This window comes from the organism of the source record quoted next, unplaced genomic scaffold, assembly GCF_019419815.1.
Source record: "Pyrus x bretschneideri cultivar Hongxiangsu unplaced genomic scaffold, Pyrus_bretschneideri_v1 Contig74, whole genome shotgun sequence".
NCBI classification, from domain to species: domain Eukaryota; kingdom Viridiplantae; phylum Streptophyta; class Magnoliopsida; order Rosales; family Rosaceae; genus Pyrus; species Pyrus x bretschneideri.
This window is the reverse complement of record NW_025999814.1, coordinates 1732395-1747353: the sequence shown is the minus strand read 5'-3', so window position 1 is coordinate 1747353 and position 14959 is coordinate 1732395. Positions and strand designations below refer to the sequence as shown.

Sequence of the window (14959 nt, the reverse complement as noted above, 5' to 3'; positions counted from 1 at the left end):
AAAAAAAAAAAAAAAAAAAACAAACAAACAAACAAATGGGTTGTGTTTTCTTAAAGTCTTGGGCACGTGGTCGCTTAGTAATATTGTATAGTATGTATTCTTTTTTACTTGCAAGTGAGATGTTTTAGGTTCAATTAAATCACTGTTTGAGTAAATGTAGAAATATAGAGAATAATCTTAAAGATGACTTTTAGATATGAGTAAGTCGTTTCCTTAAAGTTTTAGTTGCCCCCACTCCAACAAGTTTGCTAAAGGGTTCTTGGCAAGTCATAACAAAGTTTGGAGCCTACGAACAACAAAATTCAAAGCATTCCTTTAGAAATAACTAAAAAAATATTGTAGAATTAAGATGTATAGAAAGAGAATAAGTAAGAAATTGTAAAGGAGTGCATGATTTATAAATTGCAGCCAACGGGGACCCGAAGACATGTTTGAAGTATGCCTATAAAAAAGTCACGTCCCTCAGTTGAAAGTGTGTGAAGATGAAATAGGTCTTTCCTGCATCCTTCCATTTCCGCAGAATAGATGCAAAGCATACTGCCTTTTCGTATACGTGCCTCTTGCCATAAATCATGACTTTATGATCCAACATACCATGAAATTAAATTTTCAATTCTCAATAACTGAAAATTATTGAGAATTCTAATTAATCAACTCAAATTCTCAATAATTGATTTTTTTTTTTCTCATTAACTTTCTCATATTCCATGAAATTAATTTTTCTGAAAATTTCTTAAAATCCTAGCTAAATACAGCCCCCCTTAATTAGAATGATAGGCAGAATCATTAATGTTTGCATTTTAAAACTTGCGTGGAACATCTACTACTGCAATGGTTTAAAAAGTTCACTAAAGAAAATAAATATGAATCTATGATACTAAATTATTTAGCAAACTTTGTAAAGAGAAGAAATATAATACTAAATTATTTAGTATTTGCCAAAACGACAAAAGAATAAACAGTTGAAAAGGCAAACTTTCTAAGGAAAATGCAACCATAAAAGATGCTAACGCTGATTGGCTGCCTGATTGCTTTCGTCGTTGGTCAAGATTGTATTTGCCAAAACGACAAAAGAATAAACAAGTGAAAAGGTTAGTTAACTTCAACTGCAAATGTTTTTCACATAGGAATGAATTGGATCAAAATTCAAATTACCTGAATACAAACATTGAATCATAAGCAAACTACACAGAAATTATATTCATTTGTGTTAGAAAAGCCTGTAAAAACATATGTTCATGTACTTTTCATAGAAACTTATCTACCAAAATTGTAGAGAAATAGTCCAAACAAGAAGAATATAGTAATAAATTTTAGTGTTAAGGACAGAACACAATAACAATTTATAATAAAATATAAAACTATGGAAGTTGAACCCAAAAAAACCAAGAAAATGGGTTGTGTTTTCTTAAAATCATGCTCAAAATTTAAAATTTGGAATATAAAATAATTTGTGTTTCTAGTCTCCCAATTTTCAACAACATAGACTGAAACTCCCTAAAATATGCTTTGTCACAAATACTTTAACAATTCCACAGCAAGTGGCGGAGCCAAGATTTACGTGAGGAGGGACCTCACTTAAATGTCAAAAAAATAAAATAAATAGATAGTATTTACAAATTATAAGAGAGTAGAATATATGCTTAGAGTTCTAAGCTAATTAAATATTTTAAGACATTAAATGCTCTTTTTCATGATGAAATTAACCTTCCACGTTGTTGCTCACCTAAGGTCCTTATTTTGAGGACCTGTGAGGTCCACTTTTATACGAGTCAATAAATTGATCTAATGGTAATCTATAAGCTTTTATTATCCTTGTTATGCTTAAACAAAATTATGTACAGCAAACAGATTAAACAAAAAAATAAAAAGAAAAAAGAAAAGAAGAGGGGTTTACGTGTGAGAAAAGAAACCCATCACATTCCTTTTGGCTATTTAAATTAGAAGAGGCACAACAGTCGGTCCAAATGGATTGCAAAATATGGGACTGCCTCCAAACAAATTTAGGGCATCTGATGGCCGTGCGCAATCCGAGGAGAGACCTGTCCGCCACCTAAAGAGATTTCACGCGTGAATCGTTTTTTTCCCTTTTCCCTTTTTTTTTTTTTTTTTTCTTTCAGGTTGTGGGATATTTTTTTTATGCGTAACCACAAAATCAATCTAAGGGCTTGTGTGAAAGAAGACCACATGTCCTCAAAATGAGGACCTTAAGGTTTCGTTTGGCAGCTCAGACTGTACTGACTATTTCAGTTGGATATGATAAATAGTCATCTGATAGTACTGACTAAATTAGTCAAGCATTTGGTACAACATCAGACTAATGACCGTATTAAGAGGTCGGCCTATATATATATATATATATATATATTTCTTAATTACTTGTTAATAGTATTTTTTGAATAAGTCAAATTAAAAAAATCACAAATGTGTTTTTAAAATAACAATTCACAAAAATAAAAAAAAAAAACCAAAAGCAAAAGAAATCAAAGACAGACAAACGGGAAGAAGAAATGCTCATAGTTTTGGGAATTGGGATCCTTTTGAAACCCCTACTAACACGACGTGCTTAGAGATTTGGAAATTAAAATAGAATAGAAATATTCTTGTAAATTATTGAGAATAACAGATCCATCAAATAGAAAAATCACAAACTGGAGGATACAAGACAATAAGGCATGGAGAGAAAAAGCGAAAAATAAAAGAAAAAATCGAAAATTGCAGGAGGAGGAAGACGATGAAGATGAAACGCATCAAATCCCACCCTCTTCCCACTAATTGCAAATGCGTGTTATGCAATCCAACAAGGGTTTTGAACTTCCAAAAAAAATTGAAAGAAAACAAAAAAAGAGAACTGGGTAGGGCATGGGGAAGATGTGAAAAGACGAAGGGAGAGAATCCGACTAATTATCCTTGCCTTTTGGGGTGTATTAGTTAGAAGGTGTGTACTGGATAAAACAAGTGGGCCTGGATTATTAGTCAAGTAGCTATTTAGTACAAAGGTGCACCAAACAACTTACTTCGTACTATTTATCCTATCCGATACTTTATACGGCGTGCCAAACGAGGTCTAAGTGAGCAACATTGTAACCTTCCAATAATATCAAGTCAAGACTCAATATATAGAGTAATTTGTAAAAAATTAATGAGGATTAAGAGAAATTAACCTTTCAATATCAAGTCAATGAAAAATGCTAGTGAGACCATATGTTTAGACTATATTTTGCAAAGCACATAATGTGGCGATTGATTATTGAATTCTTTTTTTAATGTTTTAAAGAAGTAGTCTAATCAATAACTGCCACATCATTTGTTCTCAAAATATGGTTCAAATAGATAGTCTCTCTAGCATCAATTCAAGTCAATATAGAATGAATTGGGAAATTTCGGAAAAAAAAAAAAAAAAAAAAAAACAAGAAGGGTGGAATGGGAATTTGGAGAACAAAATCTATGAAATTTTAAAAATTTAGTACAATGTTAAAAGAGAACAAAGGTGGGCTCTTGGCTTCCGACAAGCAGTTGTAAACATATCTAACCGTATAAGTGATGAGAAATTTTACTCTTTCAGTTATTAAAGTTGAAGGACCATTAACACATAGTGTATCCTTGGTCCATTAACACGGTTAAATATCTGGTACATCATGTATTATTATATAAGTGATAAGAAGTTTTACTTTTTAAGTAGTTAATTTTTTAACATACATATCTAACTGTTTGTATAATGACATGTGTTATAATACTCGTTTTACGGGCAGATTAAAAGATCTCTCCGTTACAGGAGTCATAATCAAAGCATCTGAACTTTTCTTTCGTAACTGATTTGTACTATTATTACTTTTATATACAGATCAGATTAATCATAACCTTCTGATTCAAACCAATGGGCGTATAACATAGTTGTGCTTGTTCAATTCAAGAGACACGTTACTTAGATTAAAAACCAATCTCCACTTTCTACACACACTACACCATTGTATCTTATATATAATATATTATAATTAGTATTTTATGATATATATATTATTGAAATACACCAACGATCACGCTCAAAATTTAAAATTTAGAAAAGAAAATAATATATGTGTTTTTGTCCATTGATTAGGTTCTTCCTTAGATTGCCGTTTTGAGAGTCGACCCCCTTAGGAATTTTCTTGTTACTTTCTGCGTTATTTTCACACCTTAGTCCCCATCTTGCAGTCCCTTTCCCTTAATTCCTGCCCTTCCATATTTCCATCACCAACCATCTTGTAGTCCATTTCATTCATTTTCTTCCCTTCCATGCATCTTCCTTCTCCTTTTACCAAGGTTTGACCCATGCATGTTTTGTATGCTTTCAGCCCTAGCTTTTGAGTTCCCTTTTTCAACATATATTGACTAGGAATCTGCAAGGTGTCCATTATGGATAGGAAAAATATCTTTCCATTTCTTAATCAATAAGATTACACTTTGATGCTTACATATACACAAGCAAATATACCCTTTGTGGAATGACAGCTGATGTAACTAATTACAGTTAAAAAAACTGACAGAAAGTATTAACCAGGTTTTATCTTTTGCAATATTACCCTAAATAATTCTCTCTGTAGGAATCCGAAAAGGTTGAATGATATGATCTTATCTCAAACAATCTACAACTTCCAATCCTATCTGCAATGGGGACTAGCAATGCAGTACGGAATAGCTCAACTGATCTGATTTTGCTTCTTTATTTAGAACAAAATGGACCAATCATGTTATCAAAAACCGGATTCAGATCCTCTACGGATCGGTCCCCTGGTGATCCTCCGGATGGATTGATCTCATCCGTTTGTATCCAAAGGTCAAATTTCGCACGTCTTTTTTCTCTCTTTCCGCAGGGATCTCTTCCCCTTCATCTGATCCGGAGAGGTTCCGAGTCCCTTGTGAACAAATATCCTCCAGTGCTGCTTCAACACTACATACATCTGCAATGATTGTTTTGTCATTATTAATGAGCAGTCGTCCCTTTGCGCTTTAATAGACAAATGTGCTTTTTGTCAAACGTCTTACTTTGGACAGACATCCTTTTGTGAATTGCTTCTTTGACAAACATTCGGTTGATAGTTTCTCTTTTGTTGAATTATAGCTATTTGTACTCCATTGTTAATTAATATCATTTTTATTAAAGAAAATTAATGAAAATAGTTTGAAAACTTTGAGTTTTAATGATAAGGACAAAATAAAAGGTAAAGTTAATAGTATCAGGATTGACTTTTTGGTGTAAAAATGTGGTTTTTCGTTAAAGTGAACAGTACCGTGAGCCTTTCGTTAAAACTCTCTTTTTATTATGAATTATTTATATATGTAAATTTAAAATATAAAAGAGAAATTACGAAAAAAAAAGTAATATCATAGGTAAAATATAAAATATAAAACAGAAATTATGAAGAAAAAATATGTAATAAAATAATAGTTTAATTTGACATATCAAATGAAGAGCAAAATTTTAAAAATGTCAAAGTGCCACATAAAATATCAAATTTAAATTTTATGTTCTCCTTAGAGATGGTCATAGGAGGTCTCTAAGGAAGTTGTACAACAACCATACTTCCTACTTTAGTGAGTTATAATGGCTCTGACTCAATACTTATATGATAATAAATTGGTGTATCAAACGGTACTTTTCTCACATGAAATTTTTTTCTTTTCGATAATGGGCAAGTTGAATTTGATTAGCCACGTAATTAATCACAAAATTTTGCAAGTGACCCTTTACCACAGTAGTCAAAATATGTTGAGCTCTTGCATGACACGTGAGTTTAAACCTCACCGATGACTAATCTAACAAAATCTATCGTTTAACAAAAAAATAAAAATCACAAAATTTAAGCTATTGCTCATGTCAGCACAACTTTCTTAGAATACTCTGAACAGAATTACATGACGTTAATATTAAACTCAAATTTTAATGTGTAGAGTTTATTGTTAATATATCCTAAAAATAGATGTATAAATCAATTATGTTGTTCATTTGTAACACGTAAAAATGTTACATTACCACTTGTATTCCCGTTTCTTATAAAAAATCTCGCATGTGAGTGGGGGTTTTAACAATCACGTAAGTATATCCATTAATTGCATGTGGTCATAAACGTTAATTATAGGTAGCAATATCAAATTACTAAATTAGCGTTAACATAAATAGTACAAAAGAGATTAGACTTTCTTTGATACGATCATGACTAATCATGCCCAACTGGATATCTTTTTGGGATTAGACTATATTTGATACGATCATGACTAATCATGCCCAACTGGTTTTGGAAACGAACTCGATATTCTTTATGCAACTTTATCATCTTTTAAAGTTTTTCTCCTCATCTGATATATTAAATTTTAAAGATAAAATAAAAATTTATATTTATATTTTATTTTTTGAAAATGAAAGAAAATGAACTAAAAAGTAAAAAAATATTTAAAAATTGCTTTGATAATGAAAGGAAATGGAAGGGTAATGCTTTAAATAAAAATAATAATAAAAACATTTAATAATTAATTAAAAATTATTTGAAACTACTGTCAAATTTGACAACAATCATCTTTACTACAATTCCACATCATGCCACATAAAAATTGACATTTTGGTTAAAAACATTAGTGTTGTTATTTTTACTGTTATTGCTGATGTAGACTTTTTGACATTTTTATTTTGTTGAAATTTTTAACATTTCCTTTGAAGATGCTTTTAATTACTTTCTTCATTAATTAGTCATCACTTTCGATATCAATAACTAAATCTTCTTCTCGATTATTTTCTTCATGACTTTTGATATCAATTACTGAATTTTCTTTATCACTACCAGTTACTACTGTACAAAAGCCATTAAAACAAGTCACAACATAATTTCATATGAGATCAAGAGAAAGAAAATTCAAATATCCCAGTAAATATAATACATTCACATTATAATGTTAACAATGAGCGTTGTCGTATATCTATCACGGTTCGCCTTCACATAATTAATCTGGATGTAAGTTAAAAAGAAAAAGTGAGAATGTGAGCCCATCAGATTCTTCCACTTGAGATCTTTTGCCTAGATTTTGATATTCGAGTCCACAATGTCCTCCCCGTCTGTCGACACTTAAAAGCTAAAATTTTTGGCGCATTACGGCATTCGGCAAAAGCAGGGCTGGCGCCTAAAACTTTACAAACGAGAAATTAGACGTTAAATATATATTTTTTAAATAAGGGTGGGTTGGGTTTGTATGGGTATTGAGGGGTTATTTGGGGTGTATGTTTGCTCCCACCATAGTCGTATACGTACTATACATTTAACTATTTGGTACGAGACATTTCACTTAATTCTAGTTAACTTTCACATTAAATGCTACTTTTTTAATTTTGAAAAAAAAAAATTAACCAAGGTTAAGTGAAATGACATGTATCAAATGATTATGTATATGGTGATCATATACCAAAATTTAGGGTGATGAGGAAAAATGCTTCCGGTTGTTTGTGAATTATTTCGTGACAAAGGAAGTTCTAGTCTTTGTATTGGAGATGGGAATGCTACACTTACCATTATTTATATCATCTCTATGGACAAGATAAGATCCATCAACGCATGTGAGTCTCATTTCTATTAAAGAGATAGTACAAATAGATGGTAAGAATGACATTTTTGAACTGAAATCACAAATTATTTTATTTTCCAAATTTTAAATTTTGAGCATGGTTTCGTCACCACCACGTGTCCAAGACTTTAAGTGGATTATGGAGTTCACTTGCAATTTCGCCTCCTGAATATTTTACAGTTTAGGATTTGGTTGCGGTTTGGTTAGTTCACGATGTTGTGATTGTTCAAATATGGTATGTTTTTTTACCGATTTTCATTTTCAAGTTTTTTAGTTTGATACTGCATTAAACGTTCACTAAACTAGTCTACTTTAATTTTTTCTAAGCCAACCCAGCTTAATCCTTGAAACTAATTCAATATGAGATAATTCGATGCAACAAACGCATCCTTATTGTGCCTTATAGAATTTTTTTTTTTTTTTTTTCATACGCAGGGTGAGGGAGGCACATTTATATGAAAATGCAGTAAGCTTGCATTTAGGATAAAATGAAAAGGCGCACGAAAGACCTATTTGATCTTCTTACACTTTCAATTGAAGGATGTGACCTTCTATACGCACACTTAGAACAATGCTCAATGGGTTCTATATTCTTTATATATATATATATATATATATATATATCCCACGTTCGATGAAATTTATAAATCATATACTCCTAAACAGTTTCGTTTATTCTCTTTTTTATCCATCTTAATTATATAATTTTTTTCTAGTTATTTCTAAGAGAAGTTGATCTAAAATTTCAAATTTTATTGTATCTTAGAAGTGATTTGCTAAGAACATTTTATCAAACTTGTTTGAGCGACAAATAACACTTAAAAAAAACACCTAAAGTCGGACCTCAAACTATCTTTTAAATTGTTCTCTATATTTTTACTTAAAAATGATTTCATCTCTACCCACGTGTCCAACTTTAAGTAACTCAACCCATTTGCTTATCCAAATCCAAGTGGTATGAAAGAATTTTTCGTTTCTTCGCAAACAGTTTCACCAAAGGAACCGGATCCCCTCCTGATCCTAAAAAATTAAGTTCACTAATCAATGAATTTAAACTGTTAAAATTTGATCCAACGACTACAATTATTATAACTTTAGAAAAACCTCATGTTTATAACCGTTTGATCAAATTTCAACGATCCGAATTTATTGATTAGTGATCTCAACTTTTAAGAATTCGGAGGAAATCCGGTTCCTCACCAAAGAGCCCCAACCTTGTTACCCGGAAAAAAAAAAAAAGGAGGCCAAAAAAGGCCAAGAAAAGAGAGCCCCAGCAAACGCCCTAAGGCGTTCTTCAACAAAAGGAAAAAGAGATCCCTCATCGAACGCCCTAAGGCGGAAAAAGAAAAATCAGTGTCAACAAAAGGAAAAAGTGTCAACAAAAGGAAAAAGAGATCCCTCATCGAACGCCCTAAGAGTAACTTCAAACGCAGCCCTGACAGGAAAATGAGATCCCTCATCAAACGCCCAAGGCTGCCCAAGTCTGTCAAGGCTGTCAGTGTCAACAACAGGAATATGAGATCCCTCATCAAACGCCCAAGGCTGCCCAAGTCTGTCAAGGCTGTCAGTGTCAACAACTCAACAACAGGAATATGAGATCCCTCATCAAACGCCCAAGGCTGCCCAAGTCTGTCAAGGCTGTCAGTGTCAACAACAGGAATATGAGATCCCTCTCCCTCATCAAACGCCCAAGGCTGTCAAGGCTGTCAGTGTCAACAACAGGAATATGAGATCCCTCACCCTCATCAAACGCCCAAGGGTGCCCAAGGCTGTCAGTGTCAACAACAGGAAAATGAGATCCCTCATCGAACGCCCTAAGAGTAACTCCACCAAGGCTGTCAGTGTCAATGTCGAACTTTAGAAACTCAACGCCATTTGCTTATCCAAACCCAGGTTGTATGAAAGAGTTTGTCTAACTCACCTACCCTGAAGGTGTCAACACTACAGTATAAAACCCAACCCCACGCTACTCAATTCAATCCCTCATTTCTCATTCTCTGCTTCTTCTCCCAGCTGCCTAGTTGGAGCACCACTATGGCGGACGTTGAAAATCAAAACCCTCTTCGAAATCCACCTCCGTATTCGCAACATCTAACGGAGACTCTGACCATCCTCTTGGGCTTAGCTGCCATTGTGATTGCCCTCGGGGTGAATCCGAGCCAGTTTGTCCAACCTCCTTCTGCCGATACGGCTACTTGCGAGTGCAAACTGAATAACTGCCCATGCCTTCCCCCTTCCTACATTCTCTCTGTCGTGGTTACGGCAGCTCTCTCTGTTGTTTGGTTTGGACTTTTTGTCATCTCCGCCCGACTTCCATACCGCTTCGTTATCTGGGGAGCGCTTGGCTTAGTGTGGGCTATCTACTGGATCATTCTGCATGGCATCTTTGCACCCCAATTTTATAATCCAATGGTTTATTCCTTCAATCCTGTTCTGGCGGTCATATTGTTGTTTAACCTAAGATTTCGAAATGTCTGGGAGCGTGCGATCCAAGTCATAGCTGACAACTGGGGATTTTGGAACTATGTCACATGAAACTACCAATATTTGGGTAATGTATCTGCTCATACTTTTCTTACTGAAAATATAACTTTAACCAATGGAATTTAATTTTCTCCACAATAAACCGGACCTCAATTTTTTACTCGAATAAAACTCACTGACTAAATTTCACATTAGCAAATATTTAGATTCCGATAAAAGTTAAAAATTCACTAAATGGACCCTACAAAATATGTATTATGGAGTTTTTGGGTGAATTTTGATTCAAATATGTTTTTCAATTGTTTTAGCAGTTGGATTTTTTTTTTTACCATTAGATTTGATTGTTTTCAATCTCAACCGTTGGATTTACTGTATTTAAAATTTTAAAATTACCCAAAATTTATTTTAGACCCAACAAGAATTTGGTTAGTTTAAAACCTAAGTGATTTATGCTTTCTTGTTAATTTAATTATTTTATAGACAAATCATTTTATTTAATTCATGTTCATCTTTTTTAGAGTATATTTCTAGCCTCAAAATTATTTATACAAATTTTACGCATGTATACAAAATTCCAAAAAAAAAAAAAAAAAAAAAAAAAAAAAAAACCTAAATAATACCTGTACACCACACGTATTTCATATTTTACTATGATTTGTGTATATGTAATATAGGAGCGGTTGATGTTGCTCAAACACAAAATACAATGAAAATGTTACAAATGCTACAATTGGCAAGAAAACATTAGACAAACTACGACTAAACCAATATTTTTTAGTTACTTCTCTCTTTTGTTGTTCGTATGAGTATCATATTAATAATTATTTTTAATTATTTTCTCTTCCAATGTTATTTTCAGATCAGTAGAAAGATGGAGAGAGAGCTAGTTATCCGCAAAATGCCTGGTCCATTCCTCTTATTTTGAATGTATTAGAACAATAGTCGTCTTTTCCTACTAGCTACGTTTTTATATTTGTATCTCTCCATGCAAGATTTGTTATCTTTATTCAATGGTGTATAACTTTAATATTTGGATCTCATCATGTAAGACTTATTATATTTTTTCGGTGGCATGTAATTTTAGTATTTTTTTTATTTTTATGTATGAGCTGCTATATTTATTTGGTCAAGCGTGCAATTTTGTATTTAATTTGTTTATTGAATATTTGTGTTACTATAGATTAATCCCTTTTCGTTAAATATAAAATATCATTGTCTAAAAAAAGTCACCATATGTCATAATTCGCTCATACTTAAACGTCCTTGTGTTTTATTAAAGAACAATATGTTACACATTTGTACCCCTTTCTAATAAGATAAAACCCACAACGCATCTAAATTCTCTCACAATCTGAGACTAATTCTAACCTTAATACCTTATGCACCTATGAAAGAATGTGCCTTCTCCAATCTTGCGACACCTGTCCACTCACTTAACCCAACTTAACACTGTCAAGTCAAAGTCTCTCTGCTATCACCCTCGACGACTCAACGCTGCCATCTCCATCTCCGAACTGCCGCAATTCAAACCCAGAAAAGAAAAGCCACGCTCCCATCCCACCACCCCCATCTCCAAATTCCGGCGAACAGATAACTCTGCAAAATCCTCTGCACTAAAAAAGACTGTTCTATCAAATCCTCTCCCAAATTCCCATGAAACCGATGGCGAACGCGAACGCGAGTTCGAAGCCTTCACCTCCCTTTTATTCTTCGCGTCCTCCATGGTTTCTTCTTTGAACGCTCGAATGTCTGCAGCTTCTAGCGATTTCTACAAGGATTTGCAGCAATCCCTTCATCATTTTCAGGTTGGTCACCGCCGCGTTGCATGATTCGCGAAGTTCAGGTTCGAAAACGGTACTCTCGCTGTGTCAATTTCATCGATTTTGTTCCCAATCTTGTACATTTGTTTAATTTGTGATTGAATGATTGGGTTCGGAATCATTACCCTCTGCAAATTTGTAAATTTATTTTATCTATTACATTCTCACTCTTGTAAACCTCGGAGAAGCCACTCGGAGGTGGTTCAACAGGTGAATTATGCAGATCGATCGAGAAAGCTCCCGTTTAGATTTTCATGTAATTGTTTAATCAATCTTTCTTTTTGTTTTTGTGTTTTTGATCATCAAACAAATGTTGCTGATGTTTGTTTGGATTGTTGGTTTGTGAAATTTTTAAGGAAAATTGGCTGATGTTGTTCTTGGATTTGTCTTTGTGGAGCCCTATGTGGTAAAGATCCTTGGTTTTTGGATCTTTACTCTTTAATAAACCCTGGTTTTTTCTAAAATAACGCTAAAATATGATAAAAGCTTGATCCCTCTCACCCACAGCTCAGCCATTTCAATCCCAACTTCACACACAAAAGGCAGCTCCTTCTGCTTTGTAGTTACCGCATGGAACAGCCCGGGCTCGTCAGTGTCAAATTTCCTCCGGCGGTTCCATCTGAACGAGTCACTAGCCTCGACTTCTGCCCTCCTACAAATCACATTTCTCTTGCTCGACTTCCCCCACTGCAAAATCCCAGCAGCCCCCACCATTTTCAGCATTTTTTTGATGTGGAGATCCTCTACCGCATTTTTATGTGTTTCTTTACCTGACTTCACCTTCTTGCAAGCTCTTCCAATATCAAATTCTCTGCATAATTTTTAATCCCACTTTTCCTTGCAAGCAAGAGTGCTGTCTCGTGTCCTGCACAATGTCGCATTTTTCCTCTAAAGAAGTCAAAAGCTCGCACAGCGTAGCGTGGCCTTCTCTTGCTGCTAACATCAACAGAGTGTATCCATCGGCATCAGAAGCATTCACATCAGAACCCCTGCCCATCAATGTATGAATGAAATCTGTGGCGTTGTGTTGTACTGCCTGATGTTGAGTCCTATAAAACTCAACAGGACTATCAAGTACCTTTTGAGGTGCAGCATTCTTAAGCTACAACTTTTCAAATTCTTCACCGTTGTGATTTGTATCGAATAGTTCCATTACCGTCTGACCATGTTTATTATGCAGGTTTATGTCAGCCCCAGCGTCGATAAGCAATTTGATAGCTGCAGCTATCATGGCAGCTGAGCATCCCTTTTCATCTTGCTCATTGAAATCAACGTCTGCCCCCTCAATCAGTTTCTTCAAAGCCTCAACATTGTTTGTTTGAGTCACAAACATTAGAGGAGAAAATATTGATGCATCACTTGATTGAGCAATTTCACCTCTACAACTGCGTGCTGGAAGCCAAGAGCCCACCTTGCCGACTCAGCTATTATGCTTGCACTCTGACCAGCAGAATTGACCAGGCCAAAATCAGCAGCGCCTGAAGCCAGGCTTTTGAGGCATTCCTGGGGTTATTATCTGGCACAGATCATTAGTGCAGTTTCTCCGGATTCTGTCTGAGAGTTGATAGTTGATATTGCACCAGGCACCAATCAATAGTTGAAGAATCTTATTTAATCCAAGTCGTGACACCATGTGAACGGGGCAGTCAGTTTCTGAATTTGTTGTCTTAATTGGAACTTCTACATCTGCACTGCAATTTAACAGAACCTCTACCGCTCTTTCATTGTTACATAAGATGGCGTGGTGAATGAGAGTCCTCCCAAAGTGAGGAATGTTAGGAGAGTGGTGTTGCAAGAGCTTTGTGCAAGATAGCACCGCTGGCTTCAAAATACTCCACAGCACACCAGGTCACGCTGTAAGCCATGGCTAGTCCTGCACCCACCCAAAACTCTTCTCCTGTATTTACATCCCAGGGCCAGCAGTGTATAACTATAAAGGTATGCATACTAGCCCATGAGTTAGGGATACACCTGCAAGAGCAGTCTGGCAACAGAAATTTGCTGGCTAACAATGGCGGAAATAAGCACATTACAGTAAACATTAGTATGTAGGAATGGCTTGGACGATTGAAGCAGCGCCCTGTCAGTTGCGTTGGCATCCACCCCACACTGCCACCAAGAAATAGCATCACTGTCATGGAACAAAAGTTAAATGTTCAAGCAATTACAACACATACACATTTCGGTGATGGCTACCTTAATTGTACATCACACTTATTTATGTTGAAGCATACTTTAAGGCAATTGTAGGCTCAGCACAAGTCCTCCTAGGTTAGAAAAGCACTTTCAGCATAAGCGCTTGCTAAAATTTAAAACCATAAAGGAATTTTGATTAATGTATGATGATAAAAGACTGTTACCTTGATGAATGTGTCAACTACATCAACGAAGCCTCTGGAGCAAGCAGAAACAAGAGCATGCACAGCCGCCTGAGGGCGGGGATCATGTCGGACCCCATGAGCATCTCTGCGGACCTAGCCCTGCCAAGTAGCTTGCCTCCAACAGAGCCTCCTCACATGCCGGCTGAGATGCACCTTTGGTAAGCACTTCCAATATCTCCAACCGTCCCTCCCTTACTGCTGCATTTATATCTTACTCATAAAAAAATGATTTTAGGCAGCATGTTATGTCAGGGTTATGAGGAATTTTCAGCAGCAGTGATTATGATTAAGGCTTTTCGAAGCAAATGCAAAGAACCAAAAGATATTGAACACCAGGAAGAATTTGTTTCCTGTTTGAAAAGGAAATATGCAGACCAATCTCGAGCAACTAGACACATGATTCCGGGGTACGAAATTAGGAAAACAAATTGGTTGATTGGACAAAAACGAAGGCAACCCAGATGCTATTCAACAATCAGAATCCAGAATTAACATCCCATGTATAAAAACAGGGCAAATTGATAAGATTTCACAGTTCACACCATTACGTTCCCAGCAGCCGTCTCCCAATGACCATCAATTCCAACACAGATTTATCACCATTTCGAACGAACTCCAAAATCTACAAACCCAAACACATTAAACAAAAACGTTTCCTTTACAAAATCCATTACCGAAATCCGA

General features: G+C 34.9%; 1 long non-coding RNA gene and 2 pseudogenes across 3 annotated transcripts; 1 reads left to right on the top strand and 2 right to left on the bottom strand.

Annotated features, from left to right (window-relative positions):
- LOC108867458 overlaps nucleotides 1-14959 on the bottom strand; it is a 166167-nt pseudogene that overhangs the window by 91408 nt on the left and 59800 nt on the right.
- Nucleotides 1-14959, bottom strand: part of LOC103949916 — a 45026-nt pseudogene that overhangs the window by 29286 nt on the left and 781 nt on the right.
- LOC125472816 lies at nucleotides 11524-14592 on the top strand. 3 transcript variants are annotated; one of them, XR_007254731.1, is made up of 3 exons: nucleotides 11524-12980; nucleotides 13075-14433; nucleotides 14528-14592. It is a non-coding gene; the product is annotated as an uncharacterized LOC125472816 (long non-coding RNA). The 3 variants fall into 3 exon arrangements; XR_007254732.1 differs by having other exon boundaries at nucleotides 14515-14592; XR_007254730.1 differs by having other exon boundaries at nucleotides 14511-14592.